Below are 21,310 nucleotides of genomic sequence, written 5' to 3' on the forward strand. Positions count from 1 at the left end.
AGATGGTTGTGTGCCCCATGTGGGCGTTGGGATCTGAACCTGGGTCTTCTGCAAGAGCAGCCAGCGCTCCTAACAGCAGAGCTGTCTCTCCAGCCCTGTATTCGGTACTTTTGCTGTGGTAAAAGACCAGGAACAAAAACAACTTACAGAGGAAAGAGCTTTCTTGGCTTACAGATTCCATAACGGCAGAAGGGACAGGCGGCAGGCAGCTGGAACAGGAAGTGGATCGAGGCTGTAAACTCTCAAAGCCTGCTCCAGGGATGTTCTTCCTCCAGCAAAGTTCCACAATGTCCGCTAGCAGTGCCACCAACTGGGGACCAGGTGTTTAAATACCTGAGTCTGTGGGGCACAATTCTTATTCGAACCACCACAGTAACTTGTGCCTGTCGTCTTAGCATTTGGTAGGCTGAGGCAAGAGGCTCAGGAATTCAAGGTCATCCTTAGATACACATTTATTTATTTTGAAGCTAGGCTGGAATATATGATGAGATCATGTCTCAAAGAAAAAAAAAAAAAAAGATTTCTATAAAGCAGTGTCTTAGTTATTTTCCTGTTGCCCTGACAAGACACCATAACCAAGGCAATGTATAAAAGAAAGCATTCAATTCAGGGCTTGCTTACAGTTTCACAGTGTGAGTCCATGACCATCATGACAGCAGGCAAGCAGAGCCCCAGAGCAGTAGCTGAGAGCTTACAAAGTTGAGAGAGACAGAGACAGAGAGAGAGACAGAGACAGAGCCTGGGCCTGACCTGGGCTTTTCAAACCTCAAAACCCACAAGGCCACACCTCTGAATTCCTCCCAAAACAGTTCCACTAACTGAGGGCCAAGCATTCAAGTATGTGAGTCTATGGGGCCATTCTCGTTCAAACCACCACAAACAATAAACTTCATTTAACTTTAACCTAACCTCGTGGCAGTCATGCAGGTCAAAATGAAACAAATATCCAGAACAGAATAAGTTTATAACACACATAGCCCCCGCAGCTTCTCAGGCTGAACCTTTACTACTGCGGGGTGTATGCCTTCTCTGGGTTTCAGCTGTGACAGCCTCTCCCCCTTGCACTTCAGAGGGGAACATTCCCAGGCCCACTTGACAGGCTGGGCCATCATGATCCATGCTGTGGGTTCAGGAGCAGGCTATCAATGTGCGTGCTTCCCAGTCACTCAGGCCTGCTCCATCTTCCTGACCTCCGAGTAGGCCTGAAACTTTACCGTGATTCCTGGGTAATGGCTCAGCCACCTATGTCCTGTTGCTGCTCTTCCCAGCAGAGCACTGCCTATTTGCCCCCAACTCAGTTATAATCATCCTCCCTCCCCCACTTTTTGGGACTCCATTTAAGGTCAGTGGCAGTCCTCAGATAGGGACCTATTGGGGAGATTCTTGTGACTTGATCTTAGACAATTAAAAAAAAACACACATTTTAAATTGGGGTTGGGAAGATGGCTCAGTCAGTGGATTGCTTTCTGCACAAGCATGGAGACCTGAGTTGGACCCCGGACCTCTGCAGGGAGGCTAAGCCAAGCCAGCCAGTCTAACCAAATCAGCAAACGCCAACTTCAGTGAGAGACTCTGTCTCAAAAACTAAGCAGGGCCTCTGTAAGTTTCAGGCCAGCAAGAGCTGCACACTGAGGCCCTGTCTCAAAAAACTAACAGCAAACAAAACAGCACAGCATGAGCAAGGAGAGTAACAGGAAGACCTGCAAGCATTTCCTACTGTTGAAACGAGCCTCATGGGGGCTGGAGAGATGGCTCAGCGGTTAAGAGCACTGGCTGCTCTTGCAGAGGTCCTGAGTTCAATTCCCAGCACCCACATGGCAGCTCACAACTGTCTGTAACTCCAGTTCCGGGGGATCTGACACCTTCATAGCAATGCACATAAAATAAAGTTAAATAAATTATTTAAAAAAAAAAAAACCACAAGACGCATGATACCATTCACAGCAACACAGGGAACACTGTGAGAGCTGCTGTATTGCTGAGCTCTTGCTGAAAAAAACTGGCATGCTGAGAAAGGCAAGGCAGAGCATGGACAAGGTGTCTGCCACGAGACTATCTATCATCCTCAAGCCTTCTTTATCTATATAGCATATTTGCCTACCGCTTACATTAGTTAAACTAGTAAAATTGCTATATTGGAAAGCCTGATATACCTGCCTATGTAATGGAAGCCAAAGAATGTGAGCTGGTAGTCCTGTGTGGTTTGGATTGACTACTCTGTAATTTCAGCAGGGTGAAAATGACATAGTAATAAAGTCACAAGATGGACACACTTGCCCATTTTTATTTAGAATTTTCGTTTTGAGATAATCATAGCTTTACCTGCAGGTGTAGGAAGGAAGATAGAGATCCCACATAGCTTTCCCCACTTTCCCACAGTGGTAACATCCGGCAGTTGAAGCACAACGTCCTCGGAGCTTACCATCTGTCCTAAAACAAGACTTACGATTTGAGGACGAATTCCACAAAATCTCATGGGCTTTACTGGGAGAAATTTACAAAGCTAAAATAAACAACGAAAGTGGAGAATGGGCCAAGACTGTTTGCTGGACAGATGGTGGATGGGCATTCCAGGGAAAGTGCGGCTTCCTTTGCTGCTTTCTCTTACAGATGTGAGTGACAACAGCTTAGTGGACGGGAGGGTAATCAGACTTTTTGAGAAACATCACTCAGGAGTTAAACAGTAGTTTATAGTTGTTTGGAGAAGCCTGCTTCTTAGACCTAAAGAACTTGAGGGTCTATGGAGGAAAGAAATTGGGTCCAGGGAACAGTTGGGGTGTAACCTTGGTGACTTGCTGTCCAGGAAAAGTAGATGAGACCTGCTAGAGTTGGCAGTCTTGTCTGTCACTGTGAGTCTTGTATTAATTTTTATATTCCTAGAATGTGGCATGAAAGGTGTCAGATAACTTAATGGATGGACTTCCATGCCATTATTAGTGCTGCTGAAACATAAGCAACCAAGTTCTTTCTCACCCATCTTTCTTGCATCTGTGGACATTCATGTACAAATGGATAAACCTCTCCAAAGAATCCACAGCTCTAAGAAGGCCCCCTAGATCAACATGGTCTCCACTTTTGTGTCCCAGTCACTTGCTCTGACAACTCAAGCCAGTGCAGTCTGTCACAGAAGCGCCCAGGCCCTCAGTGAAGGCAGGCTCTCCGCACGTCACAGTCCTTCCCAGAACACTCTTGCAGGACGTAGGACTAGATAAGGAGCATAACTGAACCCTGCTGCTGTTTGTAAACTTTTATGAAAACTCCATTTCTTACACAATTTTCTCCTAATTCATCACCAAAACCTTTTAAGACGCTCCCACTGAAAAGTCTTGTTTCGGAGCAAACATCGTCATTGTGTATGGAATACTAATTCATTTCATCTTCCCAACAAAGAACCAAGGAGTTTGAGATTCCCTTTGTGTAGCTAATTGGAGTCCAAGCGTGGTGGCATATGCCTGTAATAACAACACTCTGGAAGTAGAGGCAGGGAGATTGGGAGTTCAAGGTTATCCTCTCCTACAGAGTGAGTTCAAGGTCAGCCTGGGCTATGTGAAACCCTGTCTTAAATAAACACAAAAAACATAAAGACTGTATTTTGAATAAACTATTTTAGGTTTCCTGAGAAACTGAAAATAACTAGAGGAATCCTTGGCCTCTGTCCACCCCACCACCTCCACCCCCTCAGACACTTGTCATTACCCTTCTCAACTGCTAGGATTAGGAGTAGTCTAGATTTGAAACTAGCAGCAGGGGGTGGTGGCACATGCCTATAATCCCAGCACTTCAGAAGTTGAGGCAAGAGGGTAGCCAAGACTTTGAAGCATGCCTGGGCTAAGGATTGAGATTCTGCTGCAAACCCATTAAACTAACAATAATTAAAAATTAATTACTGCTGTGCACATTAATAGACGGAGGAGAGAGGATCCGGAGTTCGAGGCAAGCCTGTAAAGTGAGTCCAGGAAAGCGAAAGCAACAGAGAAATGTAAAAAAAAAAAAAAAAATAATAAAAAAAATAAAAAAAAAAAAAAGGAGGAGGAGAAGAGGAGGAAGAAAGAAAGAGAGAGAGAAACAGAAAGGAAGAAAAAAAGAAAGAAAGAAAGGAAGGAAGAAAGAACCTAACTATTGGTCCAGGAGTCACCAGGCAGAGAACATTGTGTTAGTAAGAGCCTGCGGACTTCTGCTAGATCTCTGCTGTACCTTCCTCACAGGTGATGAGTACTCAGCCTTGGCAATTATCTGGCCCCAAGCTCTCTTCTCTGGCTCTGTTAAGAGACATCAAATGATGCAACAAGCCAGCTGGAATAGTGACACCTGCCCTTTGAAGACCTGTCCCTGGAGATGTGGAACAAGTCACTTGTGTCCCCTAATGACTCCTTCTGCCATGATTCTACATCATTTGTGGTGTAGCTGTCACTTTAGGATGGAAAAAGAACCTCAAACAGGAGCTCAACAAAACAGTAACTTTTAATATCTTCTGAAAGAAAAGGAAGCATTTGTCTTTTATTACTTTCATCCATTGCCACAGTACTTTGAAAGGGAAAACTTCAAATAAGCGGGAGTTTGGAAATCTGACCTTGGCTGGTATAAGAATAGAGAGAATCTGGTGCTTCTAAATTTCTCATTCAGGATCTCAGTGTTCCAGGAAGTGGTTTGCTCAAGTTTCTTTTCTCTATTTAGCTCTCCTGAATGCCAGCTCCAGTGCCTAGGCATCACTGCCAAGGATCCGGCTGATGCATTCAGCTGCCATTCAAAGAAACAGCCCTCCATGCCGCCTCACATTTGGGAGTCTGCCTTACAGAGTAAAACAGGTGGAAGGACATTCTGCCTGCAGAGTTCTTCTGGCATGCCTTGCTGCTTCTACTGCCCAGGGCCAAGAATGACAAAAATCCTTTGTGTATATTTCGGGGTGGGAAAGAGCAGATATTACTGTGAACAGCAGTTAACTGGCTGTTCAGACAAGACTCCCAGGGCAGCTGCTGTAACTCAGACAGCAATAACTTTTAACATGCGGCTCTGCTGCCAGGATAGATTGATAGAAACTTTGAACAAATCATTTAAGAAATTATGCTTTCGAGATAATGTTGAATAGTCTTAAGATCAACTTACAGATAACCGAATATTTGTTAGTATCGTATCAAAGCAGTACAACAAGATATTAATCAACTAGGGTTGTGCTTAGACATCCATTCCATTCTAAACATCTGCTTTCAGTAAAGTTCATAAGTTTTCTGTCGGCAAAAATTGGAAGCGACACTAGATTTGAAATCCACAGCTACGGTTGAAACAAATTTAACTTCTTATGTGCCGGCATTCACAGTCTTACTTAACCTAGCATTGAGTCAGCTTCACAGTGGAATTATAAATTCTAATTTGTGAACTAAACAGTTGTCTTTTCAACCAAAGCTTAATTACTCATGTTTAATTTTTAGTCTTAACACATGTAAGTGTACACACAAGCTTTTTAAAATTTTCAATGAAGAAAACATTAATATTTAAATAGTTATTAACTATTAAATAGTTATTTACACTAAAGCAACATTACTTCAGTAGATAATAAAAGCATGATTAGCTGAAAAAGCTATTCCTAGAAAGTGAGTATTAAACACAAAGTTATATTAATTTCAATATTCCCAGTTAAGTATCCTCAAGACCTAGATCTTATAAATGTTTTTGTTTAAAAAAAATGTTGGATGGTTTTGCCTTGAACCAGGCCCAGGCCAAAATTTAGGACTATAATTATCCCTCTTCTAGAGGGAGCAAAGGGTGCTATGGGTCTTATATCACCAGGGAAGCATAGGATGAAGATGGACATTGTTGATCGCAGTAACACATTCCTGTAATCCCAGCACTCTGGAAGCAGAGGCAAGAAGATCACTGCTAGTTCAAGGCTAGACGAAGCTACACAGTGAGTTCCAGGCCAGTTAAGGCTACATAGTGAGGTCATGTCTTAAAAACAAAACAAAATAAAAATTCACTTTGGCTCATATTGACTTTCATTTTGTTTTGCTTATTTGGGGCTTGGGAGATCAGCTAACCATTGAAGAGATTGCTATGTCATCAAGAGGACCAGAGTTTGGATCCTCAGAACACATGCAAATGTCAGGTGGAAGTGATAGCCCACCGCTAATGCAGTATTGGAGGTTGGAGGCAGGGGATCTCCTGAATAAACTGGCTAGAGAGACTTGCAATATGGGTAGGTTCTGGGTTTCATTAAAAGACCCTGCATCAAAAGAATAAGGCTGAGCGCAGCTGAAGATGATTCCCAGCCTCAGGCCTTTACATGTGTAGATATGTTCATGTGCACTTGAGCATGTTCACTTACACATACTACTAACACATGGAAAGCAGAAGGTAAAAGGTTTGAATGCTGCTGGACACCTGGACAGACTGACACTACCTACCATTTGGCTTACCCTGTCCTTGGCCTACCTGGGAGTCTCTTTTTTTCTCATTATTGCTTCTACTTCTTCAGTCCAAGTACATGATCTCTGCTGTTGTACTAGTCTGCCGGGTCTGTCCTGCCCAGCAACTGCTACTAATCTGTGCCAGCCTTCTCTGTCATCCACGATGCCCGAACGGGCACAACAGCCTCTGCCAGTTCTGCCACCTACTTCCCAGTTCCTCAACCCCCATGCTGTCTTCCTCTGTCATCTCTTTTTACCTCTGCCAGAGCCCAGAACTGTGACACCCCCACTTTGTGCTACTCTGGACAGCTGCTAGCCCCTGGCTCATCTTCTGGCTCTCACACGGACGCTGGCCCTTTCTCTGACCTTTTGGAAGATGTCACTATACTTGATCTTCCTGGAAGTCCAGCCTTGGCTTTCTTCTCTGTACCCTTTCCCTGCGTGCTCCCCCTTTCTGCTTTTGGAGTTTACAACGAGCAATGCCTCTCACCTCATGCTCCCTTTTGTTTTGATACAGCGCAGGGCCGGCTCAGTAGATTCCCAGCCTGGCCCAGATTTGCCTGGATGCTCTTGTTACCGCCTGTCTGTCTTCTCGCCAGGATTGCATCATTTTTTTTTGGCCAGGCTGACAGTGAAGCTTCTACTCCGACTGCTTGGAGTACCACAAAGAAAGTCCACAGATCAGAGTAAATGTTACCAAATATTAAGGGGGTAAAATAGAATTAGTAAAGAAAGAACAATGTAAAAGAGATGAGAGACTCTAAGTGGGATTATTAGAAGTAATGAGGAGATAAGAAAGCTGTAGGAAAAGATGTGGAGGAGGAAGAAATACTGAGATAAATGCATGTGATAACCAAGTCCTACCTACTCAGAGCCTTAACACTCGACTGGTAACACGCCCTTTATTATCAAAAGACATGGTGAGTTCTAAACCCAATTAATCTTATCAATAAAAACCAGGAGTCAGATATAGGAGTAAAACCGGAAAGATCAGAGAAGCAGGGGAGCAGCCACAGTCGCTCCCTTCCTCTTTCTTTCCTCTAGTCCAAAAGTCTCCGCCCCACCTTATCACTTCCTGTTTCCACTCTGTACAGATATCCAGACTTCTATGGTTAACTAGTGGCTATCTCGGCCCTCTGAGCTTTATTTTTGTCAGAACCTAAAGAAAATACCACACAACAGACATGGTCTAATGATTCAACCCTGTTAATGAACAAATACTCTAGAGGTATTAATGAGAACAAACTAAGAAAAATTTCTAATTCCTTTAAATAGTGAAGTCATAATTTTAATGTGTCTTAAACACAAATTTATCATATACTGCAGTAGATGATGTCACCAGTTTTAATGAATTTAAATATTTTGAGAACCTGAGTGCTGAAGGTTACATGATGAGGAGAGTTTGCATGAAGGAACTGTTTGGTTTGTAAATAAGGCAATGTAGAACACTTCCTCCCAGCAACAAATGAGGGTTTTCTGCCTTGATGAAGGGTGAGTGTTGGTGGGAGGGGGAGGGTGCTCAAGGCAAACCATCACAATACTCAGCTTTTTCATAAAAAATTATGTATTTTTTTCAAACACAGCATTGGCCAAAGGAGATAATTTTCATGTAGCATGAATCTTAAAAGTTCTTATTAGCCGGGCAGTGGTGGCGCACGCCTTTAATCCCAGCACTCGGGAGGCAGAGCCAGGCGGATTTCTGTGAGTTCGAGGCCAGCCTGGGCTACCAAGTGAGCTCCAGGAAAGGCGCAAAGCTACACAGAGAAACCCTGTCTCGAAAAACCAAAAAAAAAAAAAAGTTCTTATTAATAAAATCAAACCTGAGCCAGGTATTGGGGTGAACACTGGAAGACGAGAGAGATAGAACAAGCCACAGCTAACCTCACCTGGCCAATTTCTCAGCTGATCTTGTTTCCTCAGACTGGAAGCCTCTGAGTCCTCATCCAGAATGAATCTCAGCTGAATTGCTGCTAAAAGCCTGAAAGCTTAACCAGCCAAATTCTTAACCAGCCAAGTACTTCTAATTTCTGGCCCTCACGCCTTATATATCTTTCTGCTTTCTACCACCACACCCTGGGATTAAAGGCATGTATCACCATGCCTGGCTGTTTCCAGTGTGGCCATGAACTCACAGAGATCCAGAGGGATTTCTGCCTCTGGAATGCTAGGATTAAAGGTATGAGTGCCACCATTTTCTAGCCTTTGTATCTATCTAGTGGCTGTTCTGTCTCTGACCCCAGATAAGTGTAGCTAGAGTTTTCCTGCCTTGCCCACAGTCAGGACAAATCTTTGTCACCCACCAGTTCCACAGCCGCTCAGACCCAACCAAGTAAACACAGAGACTTATATTGCTTACAAACTGTATGGCCGTGACAGGCTTCTTGCTAACTGTTCTTATAGCTTAAATTAATCCAGTTCCATAAATCTATACCTTGCCACGTGGCTGGTGGCTTACCGGTGTCTTCACATGCTGCTGGTCATGGTGGCAGCTGGCAGTGTCTCTGCCTCAGCCTTCTGCTTCCCAGAACTCTCCTCTCTCCTTGTCCCACCTACTTCCTGCCTGGCCACTGGCCAATCAGTGTTTTATTTATTGACCAATGACAGCAATTTGACATACAGACCATCCCACAGCAGATAAGTTTATTAGGGTGCACAATATTTTGGGGAACACAATACCACCACATTTTCATATAAATTAACACCTGTCTATATCCCTGATCATACTTTTAAATTTAAGGAAAATAAAGGCTTATAGATTTTCTACTGAAATTATGGATACCAGTTGGGATTTCTGTGAGAAGAGGAAAGAGGGTCACGAAATTGCAATAACGGTTCTGATGCTTAGGAATATCTTCTCTCTCTCCCCTCTTCCCTCTGTCTTTCCCCCTTCCTTATTTTTTGAGATGTTGGGAATTGAACAAAGGGCCTTATGAGCGCTCAACAAGTGCTCCACCACTGAGCTATATCCAGTTTGTATAGACAGGGTTTATGTATCCCAGGCTAACCTCAAACTCACTCTAACTCACTATATAGTTAAGGATGACCTTAAGTTTCTGGTCACCCTACCTTCACCCTAAGAGCTGAGATTGTAAATGTGCACCACAGTGCCTGTATGCAATACTATAGTTTTTTTATTATGCTCAACAATTTTCTAAACTGATAGTAGTTTATATCTATAATTATACACTTTAAAATTTTCTAAAATGACTGATTTTTTTTTTTTTGAGAAAGGATTGAGAGGGGATTCTGTGCATTGTGGCTTTAAAAATAGAGCCCCGTCCTTGCAAGAAAAGGGTTAAGAAACAGTTAAAGGACAAGCCCAAATCAGCTGCAGGAGATTTTATTTACTTTTTTTTTTTGAGGCAAGGTCTCAATATGTAGCCTTGGCTTGCCTGTTATTCCCTATGTTGACCAGCTGGCCGCAAATTCATAGAGATCTGTCTGCTTCTGCAGATTTTATACAGTGGCAATCTTTATAATGTGTCTACATTGAGCCCCTACAAATATGATAATGAACCTGTGCAACTAGTATGGAACTGTACTCTTATTCCATAACAGCAATGTTATAGTTAGAGGAGAAATTAACTCTAAGGACTCAGAAGTAAACAGATTAGGGGTGTGAATGATATATAGGGTATGTACTGATGACAAAAATCAGAAATATATAGCCATATAATAATTTAAAGTAATGTTTACTCTATCCTAGAAGAGTGAGCATTCCATTATACACTTTCCTATAAATATATTCCAATAAAAATTGACTTTACACCAAAACTAAAATTCTTCTAAAGTCATGACCTAAATATATATTTTTGGGCTTTATAATTTATATTCATTTCATAGATCAACACTAATTATCATAAAAACCATCTGGTCCAACTGGTTAATTTTACAACTGAGGAAAGAGAGAAATCAATTGAATTGAATAAATTGCTTAAGGTAGCAATGACAGGACTCAAATACAGGATCCCTAAATCCTAGTGTGAGATCTCTTAGCCCATCTCATAGTCTGAAGATTAGTAATACACTTACTGATCTCTGTGTGTATGTGTGTGTGCACATGCATGTACACACACAAAGACATATGCAGGTAGGTATGGATGTGTTTCTTGGGTGTTCATGAAGGTCAGGGATCAACTGTAGTGGTATTTACTCTGCCCATGACCTTGGGCTATATAGCTCAAAGGAGGGAATGCTTCCTGCCATTGTACGTGACCTCTTATAAGGAGTTGGAAAAGGGTGACATGACCTTGAGGTGGATTTGCTCCTGGTCAGATCAAAGGATGATTTCTGCTGTCTACTCTGTTCTGTAATCATAAGTGTATTTTCTCAATTTATATTTTAATAAATTATGTTACCCATTTAATAGACTCACATGGATTGATTGTAAGAAGTGGCATCCAATGTGGGGTCAGCTGGGCCTACTGAGCAAAGAATTGCCCTTGCCTCGACTGCTGACAGTACGAATACTGTCCCTTTTGAATGAGGTAGATTCGCTCCTGGCCAGATCAGAGGATGACTTCTGATGTCTGTTCTGTAATCATGAGTGTATTTCCTCAATCTGAATTTTAGTAAAATCTGTTATCCATTTAATAGATTCATGTGGATTGATTGTAATAGTCAACCTTGTCTTTTAAGCCAACATCTCTCACTGGTAGCTGGGGCTTGCTCATTAGGCTAGGCTGGCCAGCTACTATCTCCCAAGGGCTGGCATTACAAGCAGGTGCTACTACACTTAGTAGATACTGGAAATAGAACTCAGGTCCACACATCTGTGAGGCAGGCACCATATTGACTAAGCCATCTCACCAGCTGTGCTGTGTCCTGAATGGCTTGGTCTTGAAAATCTGACTGGGGAGACTTGGGAGGGAAGAAATGCTGTGGAACAATCCTTTTCTACACTATGAATATGTATTACTCTTATTTGCTAATAAAAAGCTGATTGGCCAATAGCTGGGCAGGAAGAAATTAAGCTTGAGAGCCAGACTAGAAGAATTCTGGGAAGAGGAAGGACAGAATCAGAGAGTGGCCAGCAAACAGAGAAGCAAGATGAGAAAGCTGTAAAGAGAAAAGGTACCAAGCCATGTGGCTAAACATAGATCAGAATTATGGGTTAATTTAAGTGTAAGAGCTAGTTAGTAATAAGCCCGAGCTATTGGCCAAGCATTTGGCCAATAGGACAGGTGGTCAGAACAGGAAACATCCAATTACAAAGAAATGATAGACACATGTGAAAACAAAATCTGGGGTTGGGTAGGATGTGCTGGCTCTGATGGAGGATGCCTATTACACAACTAGCCCAGCAACTCAGCTGGTTTATTATGTACAACTCAAGGAGGAGGGGGTTAGCTAGTCTTGGTGGGAGGTCTCTGTAAGGGAGCAGTCTCAGGCTGTATGCGTCCGAAAGGAGGAAGCTGCAGTTGAAGTCTTACACGCACTGGTCTTAGCTAAAGGTCAATTGTTCATCAACACTCCTGCTTGGGCCAGAGGAAAGTTTTGTCGTTTCTCTGAGCTTTGCTTGGGGAAGGCTTTGCCATTTCCATTGGGTCTGAGGCACTGGGGTCCTTGACATGGCTGTGCTCACTCATGTCCACAATACACAGTGACTCAGGAACTAATCTGCTCCCCACACAGCTTTCATTCCTTGATCTTCATAATACATGAAAGAACTTTGGGGAAATACTTATTAGCTCAGACACTTTTAAAATCTGGTAGGTAAGTCTGAAAATATGCTTTTTTCTTAATCAGTTTCATCATAGCAAACAGATGAAATTAAAACCATTGCTGGTTCTGAAAATTATATGCAATCCTTCCTTCTTTCCACTAGATGACACTTTTTGTATGTCTAAACCAGTGGTTCTCAACCTTCCTAATGTTGAGGCCCTTAATACAGGTTCCTTATTGTAGTGACCTTCAACCATAAAACTATTTTCATTGCTACTTTATAATTATAATTTTGCTAATGTATGACTCATAATGTAATTCTCGGTGTTTTTCCATGGTCTTAGGCAACACCTATAAACTGTTTGACCCTCAAAGGGGTGTTGACCCTCATCTTGAGAACCATGGACCTAAACTGGCCAGTAAATAAGCAAATGCAGGGAAAAATTGAGCATTGGAGCCTGTGGTGGCTTGAAAGAAAATGGCCCAGGAAGACAGACCACTTCCTGTTGTGAGTCAACATGTAAGAACTCTCAGCCACCTCTCCGGCACCATGTCTGTCTGCATGCTGCTTTGCTTCCAGCCATGGTGATAACGGACTGAACCTCTGAACTGTAAGGGAGCCACCACAATTAAATGTTTTCTTTCATAAGAGTTGCAGTGGTCATGGTGTCTTTTCACAGCAATATAAACTCTAACTAAGACAGAAGTTGGTACCAGGTACTGGGGTATTGCTGTGATAGGCCTGGAACATGCTTTTGTTTGAAGGAATATGAACTTGGGACTATAGATTAGAAAAGCAGTTGAATGTTTTAAGTGTTATTTAATGGATCATATTAATAGGAACATGGAAAACATGGTGCTGAGGATGATTTGAACTGTGGGGGGCTGGCTCAGAGGTTTCAGAAGAGAGAACTTTAGTATGTTGCCTAGAGATCATTCTTGTGATATTTTGGTGAAGAATGTGGCTGCCTTTTGCCCCTGTCCAAAGAGTCTGCCTGAGGCTAAATTGAAAAGTTTTGGATTTATTCTGCCAAACTCTCAAAACAGTCTAGTATAGATTCCATCATGTGACTATTAATGGTAATTCTAATGAAGATTTATAATGAAAAGGATCAAGCTAAACTAGGAAAAGTACAAAATGTAGAACAAGTTTGAGGAGAAAAGGAGCACCAGGAAGTGGAGTGGACCTAAATCCTGTTTTCAAGGAGATAAACAGATTAAGAAGCGGAAAAAGAGGAGTGGTGACCTCAGGGCAAGATCCCACCCAGCTAGAGTTTCCAACTTGTGAAAAGAGCCCAGTGTGGAGATACATGCTTTCATTCCCAGAACTGGTAAGGCTGAGTATGGCCGATTTCGGAGTTCAAGCCCAGCCTGGTCTACAGAGCAAGTTCCAGAACAGCAAAGTTTAGGAAGTGAAGGAAACCATGGAAAACACAAAACTGGTGAAGATGTGATTAAACAGAGGGGCTATGTTTCAGCCCCAGTGAGCAGCAGGACTTGGCAGCTTCAGTCAGGTGGTTCTAGAGTTAAGGATACAAAAAGGGGGCTATGAAATTTGCCTCCGTGACCAAGAAAATCTGCTGAGGCCAAGCATGTGTCAGAGGTGTCCCTGAAAGCAGGCCTAGAGAGACCATTGTGTGAAGCTGTGAAGTTGAAGCCTGGATTACCTTGGAGAACCCAAGATACTGGAGATGCCAGAACTGTGGGGTTCCTGCCAAGGATAGCTGCTAACAGGGAGAGGAACCAGCCCAAGAGAAAGAAATGTGTTGCAGTCAACAAAGCTGAAAGGAATTGGAGATCTGAAGAGTGCTTTGACATCAGACACAGAGATGCAGAGGTTGGAGTTTGTCCAGCCGGTTTTCAGTGTTGCTTCTGTCCAGTATTTCCTCACTATGCTCCTTTCCCTATGTTTTGGAACGGTAATGTATATCCTGTGCCATTATATGTTGGAAGTATGTGATCACCTCTTTGATTTTTATTTTATAGGTGATTACAGTTAAGAGACTGCATGAATCTTAGAAGAGACTTTGAATTTTATTTAGACTTGTAAATAAGTTTGAGACTGTTATAGACTATGGGGACTTTTGAAGTTGGACTGAAAGCACTTTTGCATTCTGATATGACTACAAGCCTTTGGGGGCCAGGGAGTGGAATGTGGTAGTTTGAAAGAAAATGGTCCCCCAAAGGGAGTGGCACTATTAGGAGGTGTGACCTTGTTGGAGTAGGTGTGGTCTTGTTGGAGAAAGTGTGTCACTGTGGAGGTGAGCTTTGAGATCTCATATATGCTCAAGTCATGCCTAGTGAGACAGACCACTTCTTGATATCTGTGAATCAAGATGTAAGAACTCTCAGCTCCTTCTCCAGCATCATGTCTGTCTGCATGCTGCCATATCCCACCATGACGATAATGGGACTCTGAACTATAAGTAAGCCACCACAATTAAATGTTTTCCTTCATAAGAGTTGCTGTGGTCATGGTGTCTCTTCACAGCAATAGAAACCCTAACTAAGACAGTATCCTTGGAACATTTCATGATTTAAAAAAGAATGAGAGAATCAAGTTGCTATAGGAGGGATTGAATATTTGCTAGACAAGCACTCTGCCTCTGAGAAACACTCCCAGCCCTTGGAATTGAATCTTCACAAAAATACATTAGACATTTAAGAACATATAAACATTTGAATCCTAGTTTTATTAATATAATTCTGCTTATGGTCAAAAAAATTATAAAATTTAGCCCCATTCAAGACTTCAATAACCTAAATGCAAATGATATTCTAAGGAGTCTAGCAAAGAATCTGATTCAATAAGACATTCAAAAACACAGAAAGATCCCAGAAGCCACTGAAGATAGTGAAGCTAATGGGTGGATGTGCCTGTTGCCACTTGGCTCCCACATTCTGGCCACATTGATTGGGGGGGGGCAGGAATTGTAATACTATTGCCATATGTATTATCCATATAAGTGACTCAATCCACTCTAAGGCTGGCCTATGTGACCAGAGCTTCAAGTTTACATGTGGCTTTCTCTTTGGGTAAGATGGTGGTTGTAATCACCTTCTATCTATGGCCAGCCTATCAGATTCCTTATTCCACTCTTTTGCAGATAATTCTGTGAGCTGCATGGTATTAAATAATTCCCAATCCTAGTGCTTAGGATCCTACATTACTTCTTCATCTGTTTGAGTTTATCTAAAGCTACATATTATCCAGCTTGGAACTCTGTCTTTCTCTGAGAAGGTAACTTGATATTTAAATTCCAATTTCTCACTTGGAGTTCTGTCATCACCAAATTCTGTGTTTAGTTCCTCTATTTATAGTTTATAGAATGAAAAATGAATTCTGCTTTCATTGCTTTTGGAATTCAAATTCTTTTCATCTGACTTTACCATCCATTAGTTTCCATGAGCAGACAGGTAAATCAGCTTGCAGCCAACACTAAATTATAGTTCATATTTAAGGGTACTTCAAACCGTACCATTTATGTAATTTCTAGAATGCCCTTTTACTAATGGAATGATTCAGGGTTAAAGTACAGCTGTATTAAACAATGATCTTTCTTCAAAACTTGTCTGCCCAACCTAGCTTAGACAGGGCAGCAAAGGAAAGATAAAAACAGAGAAGGGAGCTTTTCCAGGCAGTAGACGGTCACCAGGTGCTTCCTGTGTGCTTTGAAGGCATCTGTAAGTGATGGTGCTTTCTTCTTGTGCATAACGCTGCTACGTGGATGACAGTTTACTGTGAGAGGCAATGTAGAATTCCACTTGTATAAAAGAACTGCATGTGGTCTCATGTTTTTATTTGATTATTGGGCTATTAAAATACATTTACAAATTTACAAATGGATGCAATAAAGGTCTTCTCTCCTTGGCAAATGAAGTGTCCAGTTATCAAAAAATGAAAGAAAATATGACACACATAGGAAGAACTGTTTCTCAATAGGCTATCTGACAGGAAAATGCTGGGTCTTCATAACTAAGAATTCTGTGAAGCTACTGGAGATAGTTCACCAGTTCAGAGCACTTGTTCTTGCAGAGTTCTGGGTTTGAGTCTCAGCACCCTTATGGAGGCTCACCAAGGTCCCTAATTTGAGCTCCAGAGGAGCTGATGTTTTCTTCTGACCTCCCCGGACACAAGGCATGCACACGATGCAAATATATGTGATCAAAACACTCATACGTGTGAAAAATATTTTTAAATATAAAGAAAGAAAACTGTGAATAAAGCTTTGCTCTCCATCTCTTTGACTGGAAACTTCTGTCAGAGATAGAGTGGGGTGATGCAATGGAGACACCCAGTGGCTGGTGTGGTTAATGCAGCAACCACATTTCACCGTGTTGGCTTCCTGTTTTCTGGGTGTACATTTCCTCCTGAAAATAGACATTAAGTATACTTACGTAGAATTTCAATGGCATAAGAATAAGTAATAAATCTATGATTTCAATGTCACTAAAAGACTAGGCCTTCACTTGAAAGATGGGAAAAATGTCTTTTAGACATGAAGAGTCCTTTTTCATCATTAGCTGTGATTTAGGGAAGAATTCTTTAAAGAGATTAATATTTGAAACTTGAAATTGAAACTTAAAACTGGAGGGTTGACGAGGTGGTTCAGCTGGTAAAGTGCTCGCCACGCCAGCAAGAGGACCTGAGCTTGGTCCCTAAGACCACCACACAAGCCAGCAGGGTGGGAACTCTGATATCGCAGTGCTGGGAGAGGAAGGTCCATGGGGTCTGCTGGCCAGCCAGCTACTCTGACTGGCAAGCCTTACGTCCCAGTCTCTGTTTCAAAAAATGAGGTGTGGCCAGCTAATTAGAGCTCAGTGGGTTAAAGCGTTTGTTGCTCTTAGAGAGGATCTGGGCCTGGATTCAGTTCCCAGGACCCACATAATGGCTCACAACCATCTGGGACTCTAGTTCCAGGAGCTCAGTCAATGTCTTCTCATTTCTGCAGGTGACAGGCATGCATGTGTTGCACATACATACATACATGCAGGTAAAACACTCATACATCCCCCAAGGTGGACGGCTCTGAGAAATGACACCTGAAGTTGACCTCTGGCGTCCACCTGCATGCATGCACACATGTACAGGTTCACCTGCATACACATGTGTACCTATACACCATATACATTAATGAACATATATACATACCCCTAATACATATACAGACACAAAATATTTAAAACTTGATAATGTTTCTGTAACTTCACTGAAATTGTCCACACATAAAACATATTAATATATCAAAATGTAAAGATTGTGAAAAAACTTTTTTATAAAGTACATTGATTTTATTTATTTGTAAAGTACATTTTTTTAAAAAAAGAAAAAAGAGGGCCAGTAAGAAGGCTCATTGGTAAAAGCTCTCTCTCTCTCTCTCTCTCTCTCTCTCTTTTATTTTTATTTTTTTTTTTTTTTTGGTTTTTCGAGACAGGGTTACTCTGTGTAGTTTTGCGCCTTTCCTGGAGCTCACTTGGTAATCCAGGCTGTCCTCGAACTCACAGAGATCCGCCTGGCTCTGCCTCCCGAGTGCTGGGATTAAAGGCGTACGCCACCACTGCCCAGCTGGTAAAAGCTCTTGATGCACAAGCTCGCAACCTAAATTTGATCTCCATATCTCATAGTAAAAGGAAAACTAAATTCTGAGGGTTGTCCTCTGACCTACACACATGTTCACACATGTCCACACATGTATATCACACACACATATAGACACTAAAAGATTAATAGGAGCTAAAGAACTGCTGCTGAGTGAAGAATTAAATGGGCTTAGTTTTTAAAATAGCTTTTATCATAAAAAGTTACATCAATTCATTTAGAAGATGGAGAAACATTGAAAACAAGAAGCCCACTCATTCCTGTCTTATATGTATACATGTACGTATAGACACACATACACATGTGTCTACATGCATTTCCCCATACAGCGATGATTTTCTAGGAAAAGAGGCCATATACTGACCTGTTAGGGAAACTCCTCTAGCCCAGAAAGGCTAATGCAAGTGGGTCAAACCTAGCGACAGTGTTTGCATCTCAGTATAGGAATGGAATCTAGTTCAGACTGTTTAATCAGCCTCTCATTTTTTTTGGTGAGCTGCTTATTTCCCAATGTCAGATTGATTCTGAGCTTGGTGAGGGCTTAAGAGGAAAGGTGTCCTAGTGTCAAAGAGCAGTTCTTTTATTGGTACACGACATCCATTTCCAAACTATGTATAGCTATAAAACTATGGCCTAGATGCGTATGTATCTGTAGATGAGTATGGCCATATAGAATAAAAATTTGCAAATATACTTAACAATTAAAATTTTCTTTTTGAGACAGGGTTTCATGTGTCCTTGGCTGTCCTGGAACTATCTCTGTAGACCAGGCTGACCCCGAACTCACAGTGGGCTTGCTTCTGCCTCCAGAGTGCTGGGATTAAAGGCATGTGCCATCACCACCTGGCAAATTTTTAAACTTTTCTTTCATATGTATGAGTGTTCTGCCTGCATGTACTTATATACACCACATGCATGCAGTACTCATGGAGACCAAAAGAGGGTGCTAGATACCTTGGGGCTGGAGTTATAGACTAATATGGCTGCTGGGAACTGAACCCAGGTCATCTGCAAGAGCACCAAGTGCTCTTAACCACTAAGCCATCCCTTCAGACTCCACAAATATACTTTTAGGGTAAAAAATAAATTCATAAAATTCTGTATGTACAATTATTACTTAAAAAACTCTGTATGTACATGAATTACTTATAGATAAATTATATATATATATATATTATATATATATAAAACCTAGAAGACATGAAGAAATAAGAGCTGCTGCTTTAGAGTGATGAGATCATATATTAAATTAAATATTTTATAAAGTTACAAAAGGCTTTCAAACCAAGTAAAATTGTAGCCAATACCAAAACCCTTATAGAAGATGACTTCTATAACATAAGACCATAGCTCCAGAATGAAGATGTCTAAAGGAAAAAAAATTTAAAGATATATATCTATATATACACGTATATAGATATGTATTTGTATATGTGTGTGTGTGTCCACAGGTATGCAAGCCATGTATGTGTGGGTGCCTATGGAGGCCAGACGTGTCAGATTCCTTTCAGATGGAGTTACAGGCTATTGTGTGCTACCTAAAGTGGGTGCTGGGAACTGAACTCTGGTCCTCTGGAAGAGCAGCAAGTGTTCTTAACGGCTGAGCCACTTCTCTAGCTCTTCAAAGGAATTTCAATGACAACTTGAGAAACAATTTAGAAATGGTAATGCTCAAAGAATACCATCCCACGGGAACTGGTTTTGACTTTCTGTAAACTTACCCACTGCTATAGCTTCTTTGGCATCCTTATAAATATATGTGGTTCATAAGAAGGATGCTTCAAGGTTTCTTCTTCTTTGAGTATTATGTTATAAGCTGTGATCTACTGTAGAAATGAATCAAAGGTCTATGTTAGACAAAGAATGACTTTCATAGATACAAATGTTTCAAGCATGTAACACTTTTAGAAGATCCCAGACATATGTACAATAACTGTTACCAGATTAATTACTGTTTGCCAAAGGAGCTTCAAGAAGTTGGCTCTGTTAAGGCCAGTCTTAAATGAGAAGGTGTATAAAAGATAAGAATCAGACAGAATGCTGAATCTTGTGGTTGTTTTTCCTTATTTTTGGGGTGTTTAAGAAGCACATTGGTCTGCCTGAGTCCCGAGTGCTGGGATTAAAGATGTGCGCCGCCGCCGCCACCACCACCCGGCTATGGTGGATCTCTGTTCTGTGAGTTCGAGGCCAGCCTGGTCTACAAAGTGAGTTCCAGGAAAGGTACAAAACTACACAGAAAAACCCTGTTTGGAAAAACCAAAAAAAAAAAAAAAAAAAAAAGCACATTGGTAGTTAATCAGGATGTTGTTTTCAGCAGCAAGAGACTCCTAGCAGCTGTCTGAAGAGTAATGTGTTACAACATGCTTTGGAACTTTGTCCATGTGGCAATTTTGTGGTCTTTCTGCTTAACTCTGTATCCTAATCTCAACACACTCAAGATGTTTCCACACACACTATGTTTACCATCACACAGGATAGAGGACATGAAATGGTTGTACAAAAGCTCTTTATGACTGTACCTAGAGTGATGTTAAATATAAATAAATGAGAAGTTAGCCTATAATTATAAGGCTTTTTGTAGCAAGTGTTCTATTAATTACTAAGTGGTTGATCCTTAATGAATTACTCATTTCTCTACAGCTCACGTAAAATAAAAATTATCATTTAATTGATAGTATTTATTACTATGCAAAAAGGGGTTATGTGGGAGCAATGGTGATATGAAAATGGTTAAAGTTCAACATTTAACCAAAGCCTGGTAGGTTATTAGCATATTAACGAGCTACCATACAGTTAACATGAAACTCCATTTCACATGGAGGCCTCTGAGGCTGTGGCAAGTGTAGGTCTGAAAGTGGCATCCAGGGTCATCTTGAAGGGATTCAAAGAGATCCTCCTGTCCTAACACCCCCACACTCCACGTCCGGAAGGGCTCCTGTAATACATTTCTCTACGTGTGGCAGTGATTTTGGCTATGCATTCCTACAGCAGAACTGAGCATTCTCCCACCGACATCAAAGTCGTTAAACACAAAGCCCTTTGGGGATAAACGTCTGCATTTTTGAAGAATGACTATTGCAAAGGCTATGCTCAAGAGGCTGTTCCAGCATCTTGTAACACTTGGAATTCAGCACATTTTCACTAACTTGCATTTTCAAAGACTCTTTTAGTTGACAAACCCCAGGAAGTCATGAAGAGCAATATACAAAGGAGACTACGAAGGCAAAATATGTGAACCCAGCCGAGACTGTTCTCGGAAAAAATTGGCATTTTCTCTTGACTAGTTATATAAATATTTAAGTGGTTTGTATGGTTTTAGAAATGTTTTCAAGATGAGATAGAAAGCAAAGAGTGTGTTTGGATTACTGAATGGTCAGAATGAATAAATGAAATAGGCTTGGAATATACAGTACTTGAAGCACTTGACCTGCCAGTTCCCTTTTTTTTACTTTTGTCAGTCACACTAATCAATATTGTCCTGATTCTACAGCTGGCCTTAGAGTTTGGATTTTGTTTTTGAGACAGTGTCTTGCTCTGCAGCCCTTGGCTGGCCTAGAATTCAGTATGTGTACCAGGGTGCCTTTGAACATTTGCTGAGTCTCCTGCCTCTGCCTCTTGAGCACTCAGAGGCTTGTGGCATTGTGCG

General features: G+C 41.4%; 1 long non-coding RNA gene across 1 annotated transcript; it reads right to left on the minus strand.

Moving 5' to 3' along the window:
• Window positions 1-15,844: 15,844 nt before the first annotated feature.
• Window positions 15,845-19,831, minus strand: LOC119088340. Its single transcript, XR_005091989.1, has 2 exons — window positions 19,386-19,831; window positions 15,845-16,436 (listed from the first exon to the last, which is right to left on the minus strand). It is a non-coding gene; the product is annotated as an uncharacterized LOC119088340 (long non-coding RNA).
• Window positions 19,832-21,310: the final 1,479 nt, after the last annotated feature.

The sequence above is a fragment of the Peromyscus leucopus genome, chromosome 7 (assembly GCF_004664715.2).
Source record: "Peromyscus leucopus breed LL Stock chromosome 7, UCI_PerLeu_2.1, whole genome shotgun sequence".
Classification (NCBI taxonomy): Eukaryota; Metazoa; Chordata; class Mammalia; order Rodentia; family Cricetidae; genus Peromyscus; species Peromyscus leucopus.